General features: G+C 37.4%; 1 protein-coding gene and 1 pseudogene across 5 annotated transcripts in view; one reads left to right on the top strand and one right to left on the bottom strand.

The window, feature by feature from the left end:
* PCCA (propionyl-CoA carboxylase subunit alpha) overlaps positions 1 to 20,648 on the bottom strand; it is a 483,211-nt gene that overhangs the window by 144,124 nt on the left and 318,439 nt on the right. The gene's annotated exons all lie outside the window — the stretch shown is intronic.
* LOC125933922 (tubulin alpha-1A chain-like) lies at positions 11,213 to 13,065 on the top strand (annotated as a pseudogene).

Below are 20,648 nucleotides of genomic sequence, written 5' to 3'. Positions count from 1 at the left end.
GGAGGAGGAGGGGGAGGAGACAAGTGTCACAGGGCAGAGTGCTCCAGTATGCCAACACCCCACCCCCCTCTATTTTGTCACTCTATTCCACAGGGCATCTAAGTTTGTCTCCTTAATTGGCCTGTGAGCTCCTAAAAGATCAAGATCATTCCTGGGGCACCTGGGTGGTTCGGTCAGTTAAGCATCCAACTTCAGCTCAGGTCATGATCTCGCGGTTCATGAGTTCGAGCCCTGAGTCAGGCTTTGTGCTAACAACTCAAGAGCCTGGAGCCTGCTTCAGATTCTGGGTCTCCCACTCCCTGCCCCTCCCTCACTCATGCTCTTGCGTGCTCTTTCTCTCTCTCAAACATTTAAAAAATTATAAAAATAAAGATCAAGGTCATTCCTTATTTTTGTTTCCCAGGTCTCAGCACAGTTTGGGGAGAAAGGGATGATGGGGGCAGTAGGAAGGAATCTGAGGAGCACCTACTATGTGCCAAGCACCGCATAGGAGAGGCCGCGTCACCCAAGGGACAGAGTATGCTCCAGAAAGAGCATGGCCCCTGAGCTCTTGGCTTACTACCTGGCTCTTTTTGCATTATATAAAGGACCTCACCAGACTTCACTCTGTTTACCTTCAAAGGGGCTAACACCCCAACCTCTCAGGGGTTTTGTGATGACAGAAATAACCTCCCAGCTATATTACTGGCAACCTAACTTTCTTAAGTCTTTACTATCCTTGACAATTATGTACCTCTGCTGCTCAAGATTGTTCCATGGTTTTCTACTTCATATCAGGTGAAATCTTAACTGAGTTACCTACCATTCAAGTTTCTTATAAATAAGGTCCCTCTCTTTGTATCCAGTTTTATTTCTGATTATTCATGACTTGCGTATCTGGTTGCGCCAAAACCTTAAATTACTTCCCAAACCAAACCAAACCAAACCAAACCAAACCAAGCAGGAGAAATAAGCACAGTGGTCACAAACCCAGGCTCTGGTAACTCGCACAAGTGGGTTAAAAACCCAGCCCTTTCTGGGGCGCCTAGGTGGCTCAGTCGGTTGAGCGTCCAACTTCGGCTCAGGTCATGATCTCACGGTTTGTGGGTTCAAACCCTGCCTTGGGCTCTGTGCTGACAGCTCAGAGCCTGGACCTGCTTTGGATTCTGTGTCTCCTCCTCTCTCTGCCCCTCCCCTGCTCATGCTCGGTCTCTCTCTCTCCTTCAAAAATAAATTTTAAAAAACATAAAAAAAAAAACAAACCCCAGCCCTTTCATTAATTCATTCTTGAGCAAACTATTAAGTCTCAATCTCCTTATGAATCAATCTAGATATATAATAGTATCTGCATCACAGTGATGATGTACTGAGAACTAAATCAAACAGTGCATGTTAACTTTTATTAATTTGATTAGTCCCAACCATAGGGCTACATATTCATTTCCACCCACCCCCATAACTGAAATCCCTTTAAAGGAAACCCTGGATTCCTTCTGCTCCACAAACCAACAGATTTTTCAAGAAGAATATCATCTCTCTCATAAACTGTTCCCTAACCATATAGGTACTGACCATAGTACAAACAACTTCAGTGAGCTCCCTGCCACTTAACCTACATCATAGGCTTAATATTTTTCACAATTTAGTAGCCTGAAGGAGGTAATTCTTTCAAGTAAATGTGGAGACTCTTTTCAGTTATGCAACAAGCCTCTGTTTCCAGAGGAGCTGGGAAGTTAATGCTGACATCCGGTTGGAACCCAGACTGAATTTTCCCACAGAAAGCAAACCTACAGATGGTGGCGAGATACAGTTGCCACCCTTCAGAACCTAACTACTATTTATTTTTCCATTGTTTTATTTTGACCCACATCTGTTTCATATATGTTAGAACCTGCCCCAAGAGGGACCTTGTAGAAAGAGCACAGGCTCCTTTGAGTTAAAATGCTGGGGTTTAATCTCAGTCCATTCCCTTACTAACAAGGTCCCAGGGACTCCAGTACTTTGGCCCCAAAATTTCCACACCTGTGAAATACAGCTGGTGCAGCGCTGGACAGGTGATGGGGGAGCTGTCGCTTCTTCTGAGCACACAACTCCTGAAGTGCCCTTTCCTAACAATTTCTCTTAAGGTGATGTGTTACTAGGAGGTAGGAAAGAGGCTTCACTGTGACAGCAAGCCCTTGAGATACAAGATGGTCACACCGTGGAATCTCTTCATGAGTTCACTCTTCTGCAAACAAAATCTGCTAAGATTCCTTCCGGCTTTATGTAAGTTTGAAAGTAGTTTTGTTTTGTTTTTAAATAAAATGGATGGGGTTGGGCATACATGCCCAGTGTAAAGATCCATAAACTGGGCAGCAGAAATAAACTGTAATAAACTACAAATAAAGAAAGTAACATGCACCAGCCTGGAAGTATAAAAGTATATGTGTTCTATTTCTGCAAAATCATTGGGGCTATGTTAATAATTACTTTGAAACACTGATATCAATTCCACCAGCACAAACGTGTTTATAATGGTGGCAGTTACATTTTACAGTTATATTTTAAATTTTAGAAAGGAGTTCCTTTTATCCATCAAATCCAAAATAGTCTCAAATATTTTTATGAATAGCTCTCTGGAAAGGGAGAGAAAAAGTCCTAGAGTTTCACTCGACTCAGCTTAGTAATGTTACACAGAAAACAGCTTCTTTACTGAACTATGTGCCTAGTAAAAGAGGCTGACATCTGATCAAAAATTTCATCTGTGCAGCTTGTTAGTTACTTGAAAAGCTGTTATCATTTAAACTACTACTTCAAAAAACAAACAAAACCCCCAAAACCCAGGAAAAGGGAATTCACATAAACAGAGACTCACAAAGCAAATCAAATAATAGGTCTTACCCAGACCTGTCCACTTTGATTATCATCAGCCAACCAGAATGAATATGCTCAATAAAACTGAATGTTTCTGTATTTTATAGTAAAAACGGTCAGCTGATTATCACAAATGTTAATGCTAATGCATTTAACTTATTGGAATATTTTACTCAAAAATGTGTAAATAATACTAACCCAAATACCCAAATCTGGGTAACCAAATACCCATTACATTTCATGTTTTAAGGCAGATTTTATGTAAACATAACTCACAGCATCTTTAGTTATCAAGGATTATAAACATCTCAAAACCATATTATGAGACACTCAGAAAAGCTGGTTTTCAATTGTGCCATTACATATTTAGGAGTGAAACACTGAGTTAAAACAATGTTAGTGGTCAAAGAATCATTAAGCAATCCTTGATCATAACTTTCACAGTGGGTGGTCTGTAAAATGATCAAGAATAATACGCTGCATTCCATAGCCACAGAGGTCAGCTTCTGCATACAAATCTTTGCAGGAAGAAAAAGGCCTTCAGAAAAGTGGGCCATTCATCTGAACCAAGTTCAGAGAATTTCCAGCACGGTGAAAAGATATGTTATGCGAGCACATAGATGTATTCAGTGGGGGTAGACGGAACCAGCTACATGTGGCGACTACAAAGGAGCCCTCCCATGGTTCATGAATAAGTCGAGGAAATGATCAGAAAAAAAAAAGAGAGAGATGTTTAGACAGATGGCCCACTTAAAATGCCTGAGACAGGGCATAAGCAATTTTAATGAAACTTTAGATCTAGCATATGAATTGTTTCTTATTTCCTCCAGGGAAAAAAAATCTAAAGAAGACAAAAATTCAGCAATTTGCTGAAAAACTCACTCTTAGCAAGTTGGGATGGAAAAAGAATTACAAATACAAGTTTTATTAGTGCAATAAATTCATATAAAATTCTTCACAGAGCCATCAGCTATCAAAATGAATATAAGCATGGAATGAACAGATTAAAGGAATTTTAAACAGAAGTCTACTGCCAAAGCAAACAAAAATCTAAGCCTTATTATGTGAGAACTTACAACACTCCAACATTAAAGTTCATCACTGCAGAAGAAAGATAAAAGCAGCATTTTCAGAGAAGCTCTTCAAAGCTAGAAATTGTCACAGTAGAGGAATAGAATCCTGCTTATATGCAATTTAAAATGTGTACATTCAAATAGATGAGGCTGTGTATCACAAAACAGTGCCCAGAAAGGGTTACAGAACACCCTCAAGTTTTGAGTCATTAGCATTACAAATAACACAAATGACACCTGAATCAGGAAACCGAATACTAATGTTACTTATAATCTTACAGATTTTAATATTATGCAAACCCTATTTCTTGTGCTACCAATCAAAGGGTTCAGGTTCTCAATTTAAATGCTGAGCATGAACAGTCAGGAAAGGCAATGGAGTTTAGCCTCTGCAAGCCCTGGTCATGGACTGACCACCAACCCCAAAAGCCCTGTGACCTTCCAAGTTACTTTTCCTCCTTGCATCTCAATTTCCTGGTCAGCGAGCCCAAGACAGTAAGAACACTTTCCCCACAAGTTGATTAAAGAAGGTAAAAGGTGTAACACACTCAGATTCGTGCTTGGCACATGAATGCTAAAATAAGAGTTATTCTCATCATTTTCAGAATATGGTGAAATATCTGAAACTCTCCTCTATTATTTCAACCCCATTTTATTTATTTGAGAGAGAGAGAGAGAGAGAGAGAGAGAGAGAGAGAGAGAGAGAATCTCAAGCAGGCTCCATGCTCACCACGGAGCCCAACACGGGGCTCGATCCCACGACCCTGGCATTGTGACCTGAGCCAAAATCAAGAGTAGGAAGCTCAACCAACTGGGCCACCCCGGTGTCCCAACCCTATTTTTAAAAAATACATTAATTTATTATTTATATACAGTGAAATTCAAAACTGTAAGTTCCATCATTTATCATTCCAATAAATCTGTCCCTTTCCCCAGTAGTTCAACTATAGATTAAAGCTTCACATAAACAGACTCCAAAAACATGCACTCTTGCATGTAGCTTTCTTTTCTTCCTTGCCCAATGCAATGTTTTGAGGCTCATTCACGTTAATAGTTCATTATTTATTGTAGAGCAGTACTCTATGGTACCAGCATACCAAAATTAGTTCATCCTTCTGCTGATGGGCATTTGGGCTATTTCCAGTTTGGGGCTCTTATGAACAAACTTGCTATAAACACTCTTTGTATGAGCCTTTTTTGAAGACAGAAGTTTTGATTTCTTGTGGGTAAAAACTCTGAGAGTGGAAATGTGAGGGCAACCATGTTTAATTTTATAAAAACTGTCAAAACTGTCTTACAAGGTATTAAAACATATCTATACTCCCCCCAGCAATGGCACTTGCTCCATAGCCTTGTCACCATTTGGTGATGTGTTTCTACTTCTAGTCAGGCCAGTGGCTTAGAAACTTATCATTACAGGTTAACATGCATTCCCCTTATGACAAATAATGTTGGGCACCTCAATATTAGTGCTTATTGGCCACTTGTTTCAAAATTTTGTCCATCTTTTTAATTAAGATGTTGGTCTTACTGATTTGTGGGAGTTATTTTTTAGAAAGCCTCTATCAGATTTAGGTCTTGTGAATATTCTGCACCACCCCTGAGGCTTATAAATTCTCTTAAAAATGTCTTACCTTCAGCAGTTTTTAAAAAATTAACAGACTGAATTTTTCAGAGCAGCTTTAGGTTTCCAGAAAAATTGAGCAGGAAGTAGAGTTCCTACAAATACCCTCACTCACCCTACCCTGGCTACAGTTATTACCATTCTGCATTGCTGCGGTACATTTGTTAAAATTGATGAGCCAAGGCTGACAAATTGGTTGACAATAGGTATGGACTTTAGTCCATAGTTTACACTAGGATTCACTCTTTGGGCTATACATTCTACAGGTCTGAACAAATGTATAATGACAGATCTCCACTATTAAGGTTTCATATAGAATAATTTCACCTTAAAATTGCTCTGTGCTCTACCTATTTAACTTTCCCTCCATCCCCCTGAATCACTGGCAACCACTGATCTTTATTATCTCTACCATTTTGCCTTTTCCAGAATGCTGTATAGCTATAATCATACAGAATGTAACCTTTTCAGATCGGCTTCTTTCACTCAGCATTATGCATTTAAAGTTTCTCCATGTCTTTGTGTGGCTTGATGACAGCTAATACCTTTTTATTGCTGAATAACAGTCCATTGTCTGGATGTACCACAGTTTACTTATCCATTCACCTACTGAAGGACATCTTGGTTACTTCTAAGTTTTGGCAATACGAGTGAAGTGAAGCTGCTATGAACATTGACATTCAGTTTGTAGGGTAGAAACATTTTCAATTCATTTGAATAAATACCAAGGAGTACAAATACTGGATCACATGGTAAAAGGATGTTTCATTTTGGAAAAATACCTGCTAAACTGTCTTTCAAAGCGGCTGCACCATTTTGCATTCCCATTAGCAATGAATGAAAGTTCCTGTTGTTCACAATTTGGTATTGTCAGTGTTTGGGATTTTAGTTATTCTAACAAACATATCTCTTTGTTGTTTAATGAAAATTTTTAATATGAATAAAAACATATGCATTTTCCCTTTTATGCTCAGTGCTTTTATGTCCTTGCTAAGAAGTGTTCTGACTACAGCAAGGCTCAGAAGAAATATTCATGTTTTGCTTTAGAGGTTTTACAGGTGGACCTATGATTCATCCTTAATTTTCTTGTGTGATGGGAGAGAGAAGGAGTTTCATCTAGTTGTTTCAAGAAGACTTGCATACCAAGTTCTGCAGCTTTGTCCATCGGTTAAGATGATATTAGCTGTTCTATATCCCTTTGCATTTTCACAAAAATTTCAAAACAGGTCAATTTCTTCTCCTTCCTCCCTAAAGCAACCCCCCTAATGGGGTTACGTTTGGGCTTGCACTGAATCTCTTCATTAATGGAGGGAGAGCAGACACCTTAACATTTTATCCTCCTATCTACAATAGCTCTTATTTTATATTGTGAATTTCTCTCAGCAAAGTGTGGCAGTCTTGAACCTCCTTTGTGAAAATTATACCTATTTCTTAGTTTTATTAGTTGTATCACAGATTCCTTAGAGTTTTCTTAAGTAACCTATTAAGGTGTCCTGGAAAGCTTTCTTTCCAATCCTTAGGCTTTATTAGTTTTTCATGCCTTAACTACTCTGACAACTGACAGTCTTGAATTTATTTTGTTAAAGTATTTGCCTACATTTTTATGCTGTTAAACAAAACTGTTAATTTTTATTTTCTTGTTGTTAGTTCACTGAAACAATTTATATGATTGACTTTTTATCCTGCAACTCTGCTAAATTTATTTCAGTAATTGTGTTATAGATTCCTTAATGTTTTCCATGCAAACTATTGTATCCTTGGTGAATAGAAATGATTTACTTCTCCCTTTCTGATCTCCATGACTTCTTATCTTACTGGGTAGGATCACTACTATAAAGTTGAATAAAAGACACACACAGAATTCTTTCCTCTTCCCAATCTAAAGAAGACAAACTCCGTATTTTCAGATATATTTTACCCCATTTTCTGTCTTCTATTTCCTTTTGTAGCTCCAAATACACGTAAGTTAGACTTCCTGATCTTATGAACCTAGGTCAATGAGAGTCTCTTCAATGTTGTGAAATACCTTTTCTCTTCAGAGTGTATAGTCTCTATTCTTCTAAGTTTACCCATTCTGCCTTCTGCCAGCACTAACCAATATGCTTTTCAGCCTACCCAGTAAGTTTTCCATTGCAGGGACAATACATTTTAAGATCTAGAATTTCTACTTGGTACTTTCCTAGTTTCCAGATCTATGTTTATATTCCCTATTAACTACTTCATTTTGATCTTTAATATTTCAAAATAATTTTAATAACTGTGCTAAAGTCTTATACATAACCCAATATCTTATAGTATTATAGTTGGCTTCTACTAACTGCTTTTTCTCTTGACCATGGGTCAACTTAATTCTTGAATTGTGTGCCAAGTGAATTGTTTTTTGTACATCAGATTGTGGATATGTCGCAGAGACTGTAGTTTTCCTGTTATCTTCCCCTGAAAAATTCTGATTTTTATTTCAGCAGGCAGTTAAATTACTGACTGATCACTGTGAAGTCATCAAGACTCACCTTTGTGTTGTGCTAGGATGCTTTCTGGTTTTGCTTTTACTGAATTAAAAGTCCAAATCACTTATTCCAGAAACAGTGTTTCTCCTAAGACATGATCCTTCTGGGGATTTAATGGAAAATTCGAGGTGTTTACAAGCCCCTCAAATTTGATGAGGCTCAAATTCCAATCATTATCATCTGTTTGAAAGGCAGCAACACAACTTCAACTCAGTTCACTCAGCATTCCAGAGGGATTCATACACTGGGATTCGCAAAGTCTTCATGCATGCACATATCAGGAATCAATCATCTATTTGAGTGAAGCTAAATTCAGAGATAGAAATCTTCACTGATGCTCTCTTTTTGCCATGAGATCCCTGCCCAATCTTCAGCAGTTCTTACAATTCTAAGCATCATTCTCCAAGACCTCAAGTCAATATGATTGGGGCTAACTCCTGAGTTCTACCATGTCCTGATGCGCGCATGCAACGGTGACCACCTTCAGGGGAAATGCCATACAAAGGTGGATCTCATCCAGTGTGTTTTCCTTCGACAAACACTCAAAATCCATTCAAATTCTGACTGGTTTTAGTTGTCATCCAGAGCCTTCTAATAATAGTTGTATATCTTCTCCAGAGCTTGCCATTGTTATTTGGAGGAAGGTTAATTGGAAATAAGCTACATAACTATTACAGAAAGTAGAAATTCTCTATGTTGATTTAACCTTCTTTCACTTGCATTCAAAGGCAGAGGAGGAAATAAAAATAGGAGAACACTGGATCACATATATATACCACTTCCACCTGCCAAGTAGTAGCCCAGGAACACTTGACATCTGTACACGTTTATTCATGGAACTAAATTGAGAGCAGTCACATAAACATTTTATAATCATGAGAATAATCTTAAAGAAGATTCCATCATGTGAGAAGATACATCATCTCAGCTAATTCCTAAATTTTAAACTTCTATTATGCCAACAGGAAAATAAATTCTTAAATATAAAATACGTAAGTTTCAAAAATCGTAAGCAGTTTTATTGACATGAAGCTCACACACCATAAATTTAACCCACCTGAACTGCACAATTCAATGATACTTAGTATATTCAGGGTTGTGTACCCATCACCACAGGCAATTTTCAAACATTTTTATAACCCCAAAAAGGAAAATTTGGACCCATTAGCAGTCACTCCATACTCACCTCCCCCTACACCACTACTAAAGTCCCTTCTATTTCAATAGCTTTGCTCATTCTAGACATTTCATAAAAATGGAAACAAAGAATTCGTGGCCTATTATGACTGCCTTGTTTCATTTAGCATAGTGTTTTCAAATTTCATCCATGAAGTGCCAATACTTCATTTATTTTTTTATCACTGAATAATATTCCATTCTATAAATACATCCCATTTAATATTATTTATCCATTCATCATTTTGTAAACATTAGGGTTGTTTCTACTGCTCATTTACTATGGAAAATGTATGAACATTTATATACAACACTTCTGTGAACATATGATTTCATTTCCCTTGGGTATAACCCTGGAAGTAGAATGGCTAGGTCATGTGGTAATGTCATACATTGTGAGAAACAGCCAAATTATTTCCAGGTTTGCACCATTTTACTCAAATTCCTACCAAGAATGTATGAGACTTTCAACTTCTCCACATCCTCACCAACACTTTGATATTGTCTGTCGTTTTTATTACAGCCACTCTAGTGGATATAAAATGGTATCCCATTTTGGTTTTGATTTGCATTTCTCTAATGACTAGTGGTGCTGGGCCTCTTTTCATGGGCTTGTTGGTAATTTGTATATCTTCTTTGGAAAAATTTATATTCATGTCCTTTGCCCATTTTTAAATTGGGCTATCTTTCTATTATTGAGTTATATAAGCATTATTTACATATTCTGAGAAAAGTCTCCTAGCAGGGCACCTGGGTGGCTCAGTTGGTTAAGTGTCTGACTCTTGATTTCGGCTCAGGTAATGATCTCAGGGTTCATGAGTTCAAGACCACATCGGGCTCTGCACTTTCAGTGTAGAGTCTCTTGGGATTTTATCTCTCTCTCACTTTCCCTCTGCCCCTTCCCTACTCACATTTTCTCTCTCTCTCTCTCTCTCTCTCTCTCTCTCTCTCTCTCTCAAAAATAAACATTTAAAAAAAGTTTCCTAGCAACATACCTATGTTTTGCAAGTGTTTTCTCATATTCCATAGGTTGTGTTTTCATTTTCTTGATGTTGCCTTTTAAAGCACTTAAGTTTTTTTCTTTTGTTTCTTGTGCCTTTGGCATCTTACCTAAGAAATCATCCCCTAACCAAAAGTGAACCAAAGTTCTTACTTTTAAGACTGTGATTTTTTTTTAAGTTCATTTTTGTGTATGGTGTAATGGGGGGAACTAGCTTCCATCTTTTGCATGAAGACAGCCACTAGAGTTGCTCCAGCAGCATTTATTGAAAAAAGTATACTTAAATACTCTAAATTGTCTTCATATACTTTTGAAATCAACTGATCATAGTGTAACGATTTATTTTTGGACCCTCAATTCTATTCCATTGATCAACATATCTATCCTTATGCCAGTACAACCCTGTCTTGATTACTGTAGCTTTGTAACAAGTTTTGTAATTAGGAAGTGTAAGTCCCCAGTTTGTTCTTTTTCAAGACTGTTTTGGCTATGCTGTGTCCCTTGCACTTTCATACAAATTTTGTAATTTTTTTTTTTTTTTTTTTGCAAAAAAATACAGCTGGGATTGAGAGACGGATGGCACAAAATCTGTATGCCGTGTTGGTGAGTACTGCTATCTCAGTATTAGGTTTTCTGATCCATGAATAGGGGAAGTTTATCCAATTAAGTTGTCTTTAATTTATCAACAATTGTTTTGCCACACAAGTCTTGCACTTCTATGTAGAAAAATTTAAGCTTAAGTATTGCATTCTTTTTGGTGCTTTCATAAATAAAATTGTTTTGTTAATTGCTTTTTCAGTTTGTATGCTGGTACTGTATCAAAATAAATTTGGTATTTGTATATCATTCTTATACCTTGCAACCTTGCAAAAGTCATTAGTTCTAATCGATTTTACGAATTCCTGAAGTTCTCTTACATCAACCACTTAACAGTCATGCTGTAAAAGTAACCTCTCCTCTTCCTCACCACCATCTGTTCAGCAGCCACAAAGCAGCAACCATGTGTGAATGCATCTCCATCCATGTTGGCCAAGCTGGTGTCCAGATCAGCAATGCCTGCTGGGACTCCTACTGCCTGGAACACAGCATTCAGCCCGATGGCTAGATGCCAACTGACAAAACCACTGGGGAAAGAGATGACTCCTTCAACAAGTTCTTGAATGAGATGGTGAGATGGGTGCTGGCAAGCATGTGCCCAGGGCAGTGTTTGCAGACCTGGAACCCAGAGTCATTGATGAAGTTCACACTGGCACCTACCACCAGCTGTTCCACCCTGAGCAGCTCATCAAAGGCAAGGAAGATGCTACGCCTGAAGCCACCAGGCCATTGGCAAACAGATCACAGACATTGTCTTGGACCGAATTCAGAAACTGGCTGACCAGTGCCCAGGTCTTCAGGGTTTCTTGGTTGTCCATAGCTTTGGAGAAGAAACTGGTTCCAGGTTCATTGGAAAGTCTGTCAGTTAAGGCAAAAAGTCTAAGTTGGAGTTCTTCATTTACCCAGCACTTCAGGTTTCCACAATTGTAGTTGAGCCCTACAACTCCATCCTCACTACCCACACCACTCTGGAACACTCTAATTGTGCCTTCATGGTAGACAACGAGGGCATCTATGAAGGTCACAGAAACCTTGATATTGAGTGCACAACCTACACTAACCTAAATAGGGTGATAGGTGAAATTGTGCCCTCCATCACTGCTTCCCTCAGATTTGATGGAGCCCTGAATGTTGATCTGGCAGAATTCCAAACCAATCTGGTGCCCTATCCCTGTATCCAATTCCCTCTGGCCACATACACCCATCATCTCTGCTGAGAAAGCCTACCGTGAACAGCTTTCTGTAGCAGAGATCACCAACGTATGCTTTGAGCCAGCCAACCAAAGGATGAAATGTGACCCTCGCCATGGTAAATACAAGGCTTGCTGCCTATCGTACCGTGGTGATGTGGTTCCCAAAGATGTCAATACTGCTACTGCCACCATCAAGACCAAGCATACCATCTCTTTTGTTGACTTGTGCCCCAGTGGCCTTAAAGCTGGCATTAATTACCATCCTCCCACTGCAGTACATGGTGAAGACCCACCAAAGAACAGTGAGCCGTGTGCATGCTGAGTAACACCACAGCCACTGGTGAGGCCTTAGCTCACCTGAACCATAAATTTGACCTAATGTATGGCAAGCATGCCTTTGTTCACTGATATGTGAGTGAGAGTATGGAGGACAGTTTTCTGAGGCCTGTGAGGACATGGCTGCCTTTGAGAAGGATTATGAGGAGGTTGGAATGGATTCTGTTGAAGGAGAGGGTGAAGAATACTAATGCTAAAAATCTCACAAAGGTGCTGCTCTTACAGGAAAGCTTATTCTATTTTGCACACTTAAAAGCTGTGCTCTGATCAGTTAGTATGTATGTACCAGTGTATGGTCTCATATACAATTACGGACCTATGCTTTAAAACACAATGCTTTGGGGCCACCTGGGTGGCTCAGTTGGTTGGGCAACTGACTTCAGCTCAGGTCATGATCTCATAGATCCTGAGTTCAAGCCGTGCGTCGGGCTCTGTGCTGACAGCTCAGAGCCTGAAGCCCGCTTCAGATTCTGTGTCTCCCCCTCTCTCTACCCCTCCCCTGCTCACACTCTAGGTCTCTCTGTCTCTCAATAATAAATAAATGTTAAAATTTTTTTTAAAAATAAAAAAAATAAAAAATAAAACACAATGCTTTGTTACAGACCCAAGCTGTCCATTCCTGATGGGTTTGAATAAAGTATTCCCTGTCTTAAATGAAAAAAAAAACAAAACACAATTTTATTTTGTAAATTCCTTAAGACTTCCTACATATAAGATCATATCATTTGGAAATATAGTTTTAATTCTTCCCCAACTTGACACTTTTTATTTTTCTTGGCAAAGTGGCGTACTAGGAACTCCAGTACAATGCTCAACAAAATTAACAAATATCCTTGTCTTATTCCTGATCTTAGGAGAAAAACATTCAGTCATACACTATTAAATACAATGTTAGCTGTAGGTTTTTCAGCTGTAGGTTTTTCCTCATCAGGCTGAGGAAATTCCCTTCTATTCTATTGTGGTTTTTACCACAAAAGGCTGCTGGATTTTATCAAATGTTTTTTTTTTCCTGCATTTATTGAGATAATACTGTGATTTCTGTCCTTTATTAATAGGGTTAATCACATTGACCAATTTTTGGATATTAAGCCAACTATGTATTCCTAAAACAAATCTCACTTGGTTACAGAGTATAATTATGTTATATATTTCTGGGTTCCATTTGGTAGTATTTTGTGGAGGATTATTGCATTAACATTTATGAGGGATTTTCATCTCCGGTTTCCTTTACTCATAACATCTTTATCTGATTTTAGTATGATGGTAATATTGCTCTCATAGAATGAGTTGCAAATGTTTCTCTTCTCTATTTGTGGAAAAGTCTGTAAGGAATTGGTGTTAATTCCCTTCTGAACACTTGATTGAATTCATCAGTGAAGACTTCTGGTCCTGGGCTCTTCCTTTTAGGAAGTTTTGTGATGACCAATTCAGTCTCTTTCAGGTCTATACAGACTTTCTGTTTCTTCTTGAGTCCCTGTCAGTAGCTTGCATCTTTCCAGGAATGTCTCCATTTTATGTTACCTAATTTGTTGGTAAACATCTGGTCAAGTTATTCCCTTATAATCCTTTTTAATTCTCTAAGGTCTGTATGCATACCTCCTCTTTCATTACCATTTTTAACTGTTGGAAGTCTTTTTCTCTTGGCAGTCTACTGTAAGATTTGCATTTCTGTTGATCTTCCCAAATACTGCTTTTATTAATTTCCTTTATTGTTTTTCTATTCTCTATTTCATTTATTTTCATTTTAATCTTTAGTATGTTCTTCCCTCTGCTAACTTTGGGTTTAGTTTGCTCTTCTTTTTCTATTTTCCTAAAGTGGAAGATGACGTGATTGGTATCTTTCTTCTTTTTGTAACATCTGTGTTTCTGGCTCTAAATTTCCCTCTAATAACCACTGCTTTAATGCATCCCATAAGTTTTTGAACCATGTTTTTGTTTACATCCATTTCAAAATATTTTCTAATTTCTCTTGTGATTTCTCCTTTAACCCACTGGTTTTCTAGGGTTGCTTAATTTCCACATATTTGTGAATTTCTCATTTCCTTTATTGTATATTTCTAATTTCATTCAGTTGTGGTTGGAGAAGATACTTTGTATAATTCTAATCCTATTGAATTTACTGAGTCTTGTTCTATGGCTTAGCATATGATATGGTCTTTTCTGGAAAATGTCACACATGCACTTGAGAAATTGCATACTCTGGTGTTGTTGGGTGGATTGTTCTACAGATCTGTATTACATCTATTTGGTTTATAGTATTTTTCAAGTCTTCTACTTCCTTGTTTATCTTGTCTAATTGTTCTATCCATTACTAAAAGTGGGGTATTATAGTTTCTAACAATTGTGTTATGTAGTCCTATAAAATATCCCCTTTTGTCTCCAGTAACAATTTTTGTCTTAAAATTTTGTCTGATATTAGTATTAGTAATAACAGTATTAGTATTGTAAATATAATATTTGTCTAATAACTCTCTCCTTTTATTTTCAACCTATTGTGTCTCTGAGTCTAAAGTATTTCTATTAAGGGGAACCCTCTTGCACTGTTGGTGGGAATGCAAACTGGTGCAGCTACTCTGAAAACAGTGTGGAAATTCCTCAAAAAATTAAAAATAGAATTACCCAGGATGCCTAGGTGGCTAGGTCAGTTAGTGTCCAACTCTTGATTTCGGCTCAGGTCATGATCTCATGGTTCATAAGTTCAAGCCCCACATCAGGCTCTGTGCTGACAGTGCAGAGGCTGCTTGGAATTCTCTCTCTCCCCGTGTCTCTGGCCCTACCCTGTTTGTGCTCTCTGAAAATAAAGAAACTTGAAAAAAATAGAATTACCCTATAACCCAGCAATAGCACTACTAGGAATTTATCCAAAGGATACAGGAGTGCTGATTCATAGGTGCACATGTACCCCAATGTTTATACCAGCCCAATAATAGCCAAAATATGGAAACAGCCCAAATGCCCATTGACTGATGAATGGATAAAAGATATGGTGTGCACACACACACACAAGAATACTACTCGGCAATTAAAAAAGAATGAAATCTTGCCATTTGCAACAACGTGAATGGAACTGGAGGATATTATGCTAAGTGAAATAAGTCAGAGACAGACAAATTTCATGTTTTCACTCATGTGGAATTTGAGAAACTTAACAGAAGACCATGGGGGAAGGGAAGGGAAAAAAAATAGTTACAAACAAAGAGGAAGGCAAACCATAAGAGACTCTTAAATACAGAGAACAAACTGTGGGTTGATGGGGGGGGGGGGGGGGGGTCGGGCAAAATAGGTGATGGGCATTGAGAAGGACACTTGTTGGGATGAACACTGGGTGTTATATGTAAATGATGAATCATGGGAATCTACTCCTGAAGCCAAGAGTACACTGTATAGACTATGTATTAGCTAACTTGACAATAAATTACATTAAAAAACAATAATAATAGAAATACCCTATTGTAAAAAGCATCCAGTTCAATCTTTGTTTTGTTTTTGTTTCTGTTTTTTGAGAGAGAAAGAGAACAAGTGAGCATGGGGGAGGGGCAGAGAGAGAGGGAGAGATATTCCCAAGCAGGCCCTGAGCTGTCAGCACAGAGATTGACATGGGGCTCAAACCCATGAACAATGAGATCATGACCTGAACTGAAATCAAGAGTTGATGTTTAACTGAATGCACCAGCAGGTACCCCCGATCTTCTGTTTTATCTTGTCATTTGCAACCACATGGAGAGTGCTAAAGAGTATAATGCTAAGTGAAATAAGTCAGTCAGAGAAAGACAAATTAGCATATGATTTCACTCATGGGTAATTTAAGAAACAAAACAAATGAGCAAAGGGGGAAAAAAAGGGACAAACCAAGAAACAGACTTTTAACTACAGAGAAATGATGGTTACCAGAAGGCAGGGGAATGAAGGGAGATGGGAATTAAAGAGTATACTTATCAGGATTTAACAAAATAAACAACGGAAAAATTTAAAAATAACAATAAAGCAGGTCTATTGTAGAAAGCATACAGTTTGATCTTGCTTTTTACCCATTCTGCCAATATCTACCCTTAATTGGCATGTTTAATCTATTTACATTTAATATATGCATCAAGTAGGATTTACATCTCTCATTTTAATTTTTGCTTGTTATAGGTTATGTCTTTTTTTGTTCTTCTATTCCTCCATTACTGCCTTTTTAAAAAAAAATTTTTTTTTAATGTTTATTTTTTGGAGACAGAGAGCATAAGCCAAGCCAGGGAGGGGAAGTGGGAGAGGGAGACACAGAACCCAAAGCAAGCTCCAGGCTCTGAGCTGTCAGCACAGAGCCTGATGCAGGGCTCGGACCTACAAATGGTGAGATCATGACCTGAGCCAAAGTTGGATGCTTAACTGACTAAGCCATCCAGGTGCCCCGCCTTCTTTTGTTTCAACTGTTGTACCATTTTAATTCCCTTAATGTTTCATTTACTATTTTTAAAATTTTTTAATGTTTTTACTTATTTTTGAGACAGAGAGAGACAGAGCATGAGCAGGGGAGGGGCAGAGAGAGAGGGAGACACACAATCTGAAGCAGGCTCCAGGTTCTGAGCTGTCAGCATAGAGCCCAATGCGGGGCTCGAACTCATGAACTGTGAGATCATAACCTGAGCCAAAGTCGGACACAACCGACTGAGCCACCCAGGCGCCCCTCATTTACTATTTTTAAAAGCAGTTTTCTTAGCGGTTACCTTGGGGATTACAAATTAGCACTTTACATTTAAACCCTATAGCTTGGATTAATGCTAACTCAATTGCAATAGCATACAGAAAATCTGCTCCAATATATCTTAATTCCTCCACCCTTACATATCTTATTGTCATAGAAATTACATCTGTATATATTGTGCACCTACCAACTTACAATTATAACTACTGCATTAAGTTGACTTTTTAAATTTTTTAAAAAAATATTTATTTGAGAGAGAGGGCATACCAGGGGCAGAGGGGCAGAGAAAGAGGGAGAGAGAGAATTCCAAGCTTACATGGGGCTCAATCCCATGAACCATGTGATCATGACCTGAGCCAAAGTCAAAAGGCAGATGCTTAACCAACTGAGCCACCCAGGCATCCCCCTACCCCACTTTTTAGAGACATGCTTGAGCAGGGGAGAGTAGAGGCAAAGAATCTTAAGCAGGCTTCACACCCAGCATGGAGCCTGACCACAGAACTAGATTTATGACCCTGAGATCATGACCTGGACCTGGACCAAAACCAAAAGTTGTATGCTTAACTGACTGAGCCACCCAGGCACCCCTATCTTTAAGGGCATTTGTCTTTTAAATAAGAAAAAAGATGTACTAATCTTTAACCATTGCTCTTTATTCATGTGTATTTGAGTTTTGGTTGGATAGGTCTACTAGCAATGGATTCTCTTGGTTTTTGTTTACCTGGGAATGTCTTCATGTCTCCTTCATTTTTTAAAGGATAGTTTTGCTGGATATAGAATTCTTTGATGACATTCTTTGTGTTTTTATTTTCCTTCAGCACTTCATTTATATCATCAAGGCTCCATTGTTTCTGATGAGATGTTAACTGCACAGGAGGAGTCATTTTTCTCTTGCCGCTTTTAAGATTCTGTTTGATTTTGACAGTTTGACAATAATGTGTGTAGATACAGAACTTTTTGAGCTTCTTCTAATTTATCTACTTCTTGAATGTACAGATTAATGTTTTTCATGAAATTTGTGATGTTTTTTGCAATGACTTTTTTTTCGTTTTCTTTTTTTCCAGTAAGCTCTATACCCAAAGTGGAGCTTGAACTCATGACCCCAAGAGTCAGATGCTCTACTGACTGAGCCAGCCAGGCATCCCAGCTATGGTTTATTCTTTCCATTCCTTTATCTTTTTTCTCCTCTCCTTCTGGGATTCAGCATGTGTGCTGGTACATGTGATGGTGTCCCATGGGTCTCTGAAGCTCTGTTCATTTTTCTTTTTATTCCTCACACTAGATAATTTCAATGTATTTTCAAAATTGCTGATGGTTTCTTTTGCTAGGTCAAACCTATTGTAGAGTTCTCTCTAGTATACTTTTTCATTGTAGGCATTGTATTTTCATCTCTGGAATTTTTATCAATATTTACTATTTAGTGAGACATGGTTGCCATACTGTTACTTCTTTGTATCTGATTTCCTTTAGTCCTTTGAACATATTTTTAACAGGTTATTTAAGGTTATGGCATAATAAAACACAACATTTCAGCCACCCTTCTGAACAGTTTCTATTGATTTTTTTAACCTGTAAAAGGGACATACTTCCATATTTCTTCATGTCTTGTAACTTTTTATTGAAAACTGGATATTCACATAGTGCAGCTAACCTGCAAATGAGATTCCCTTCCTTCACACTTCACTCACGCTGCACTCTTTCTCTAGCAGTTTTCAGGGCTGATAATCATCTGTTTAATGTCTACCTGTTCCGTTCTATTTTAAGCTTCTTAAATGGAAGGAATTGTTTTGTTATTACTCTAAGCCCAAGAAACTTACCACAAGGCATGCTATTTGTTATTTTTGGAATAATCTAATAACTCTAATTCTGAAGGTAAAAAGTTATTACCATTAACATATATATTCAGGAATTTATTCTACCAAAACAAAGTGACCTTTGTGAGGTAGATGGTCAAGATACTGGTCATCTAGACCAACATTACCTAGATTCAGGGCCACTTATGACACAGGGGCATTGAAGGTATGAAATTAGAAATTAGTCTGACACACTGTGTGAGGCCACAAATTCTAAAGAGTACTAAATCATAAGTTTTTTTTTAAGTAAAATAAAAAGATAGTATAAAAGAATAAATAGGTTAATTCGAAGTTTATCCTATAGATTAATGCAAAAACATTAGTGATTGTATAGGGGAGTATTAGGATACTTAAAGAGGTACTATGCCAATATATATTTTTTTAATTAACAGTGCTTTCAAACAACATGGGTTATTAACTAATCTACGTTCTTGCTTTCCATACACATTTCTTTATATTTCTTGGACTATTCCAAAGTTCATAAAATTTATTCACGGAACAAATTTCATTGAAACTATTATTTAGAATAAAAATGGAAAGTAGCTCTATAAAGACGGCTCAAGTCTATTCAATTCAAAGAATCAAGATCTAAACATACTAATTTTCATCTTTACTAATCTATCATTATTATTGGATTATTTAAAGACAAAGTAGCACAGGGACAACTCATTTTACTGCACTATGCTTTATTGGGCTTTGCAGATATTGCTTTAAAAAAAAAACAAAAAACTGAAGGTTTGTAGCAACCCTGCCTCAAGCAAGTCTATCAACACCACTCTTCCATTTGCTCACTTTGTGTCTGCTGCATTTTGGTAACTGTCATAATATTTCAAAGTTTTCAGATTTGTTACAGTGATTTCTGGTGGTTACAGCTCATTGAAAGTTCAGATGATGGTGAGCATTTATTTGGCAATAAAGTATTAAAATTAAAGTGTGCAAATTGCTTTTTTAGACACAATGCATACTTAACAGATTAAAGTATAGTGTAAACATAACTTTTATTCACATTGGGAAACCAAAAAATTCATCTGACTGGCTTTACTGCAGTATTTACTTTACTGTGGTAGGCTAAAACCAAACTCCCAACATCTGTGAGGTAACGTCTGTACTGAAGTAAATGGATAAATAGCTATTAATGAACACAATGCCCAAATCAATCACCTACAAGAGACTTTTAATTTCATTCTGGTAGATTACCTCATCCATCACCAAATACATAAATTATTACAGTATATATATTTAAGTACATACACAGAGAAAAGAACATAATACTGAAAAATGAATTATTATCTTCAAAAGATATATTTTTCCATTTGTACTAATTCCATTGCTCTTTTGAAATGTTCCTTGTTTAAATCTCTCTAAATCCCCTTTAAATCTTTTTTTGGGGACCAGGAAAAACATAAATATATACAAATATTCCTCCATTACCTACAAAAAATTGCTTTACACAGATCGGCTAACTTGAGAGTTTTAATAATAATCTTTGAATTATGTAAATTAATCGTTTGACATTTTACTATGAATGTAGTGATGGTGTTGACTTAGTTTCAATTCAAAAATCAAGGATTTCATTATCCTATAAAACATATTCAGAGTTCAAAGTATTTAAGGGGGGTTAAACAAAATGCAAACATTTAATGCAACATTAAGCATGTGAAATAAAAACTTGATTGCCTAAAGAAAGCATGCTATGCTGTTACCCTGGTGACAGGTTAAAAAAGGGATTGTGAGCTGAATAGCTGTATGATATGAAATTAAAATGTTTCA

This window comes from Panthera uncia (genome assembly GCF_023721935.1).
Source record: "Panthera uncia isolate 11264 chromosome A1 unlocalized genomic scaffold, Puncia_PCG_1.0 HiC_scaffold_16, whole genome shotgun sequence".
NCBI lineage: Eukaryota > Metazoa > Chordata > Mammalia > Carnivora > Felidae > Panthera > Panthera uncia.
Note: the sequence above shows the minus strand (reverse complement) of the source record. Positions and strands in the feature narration are given on the sequence as shown.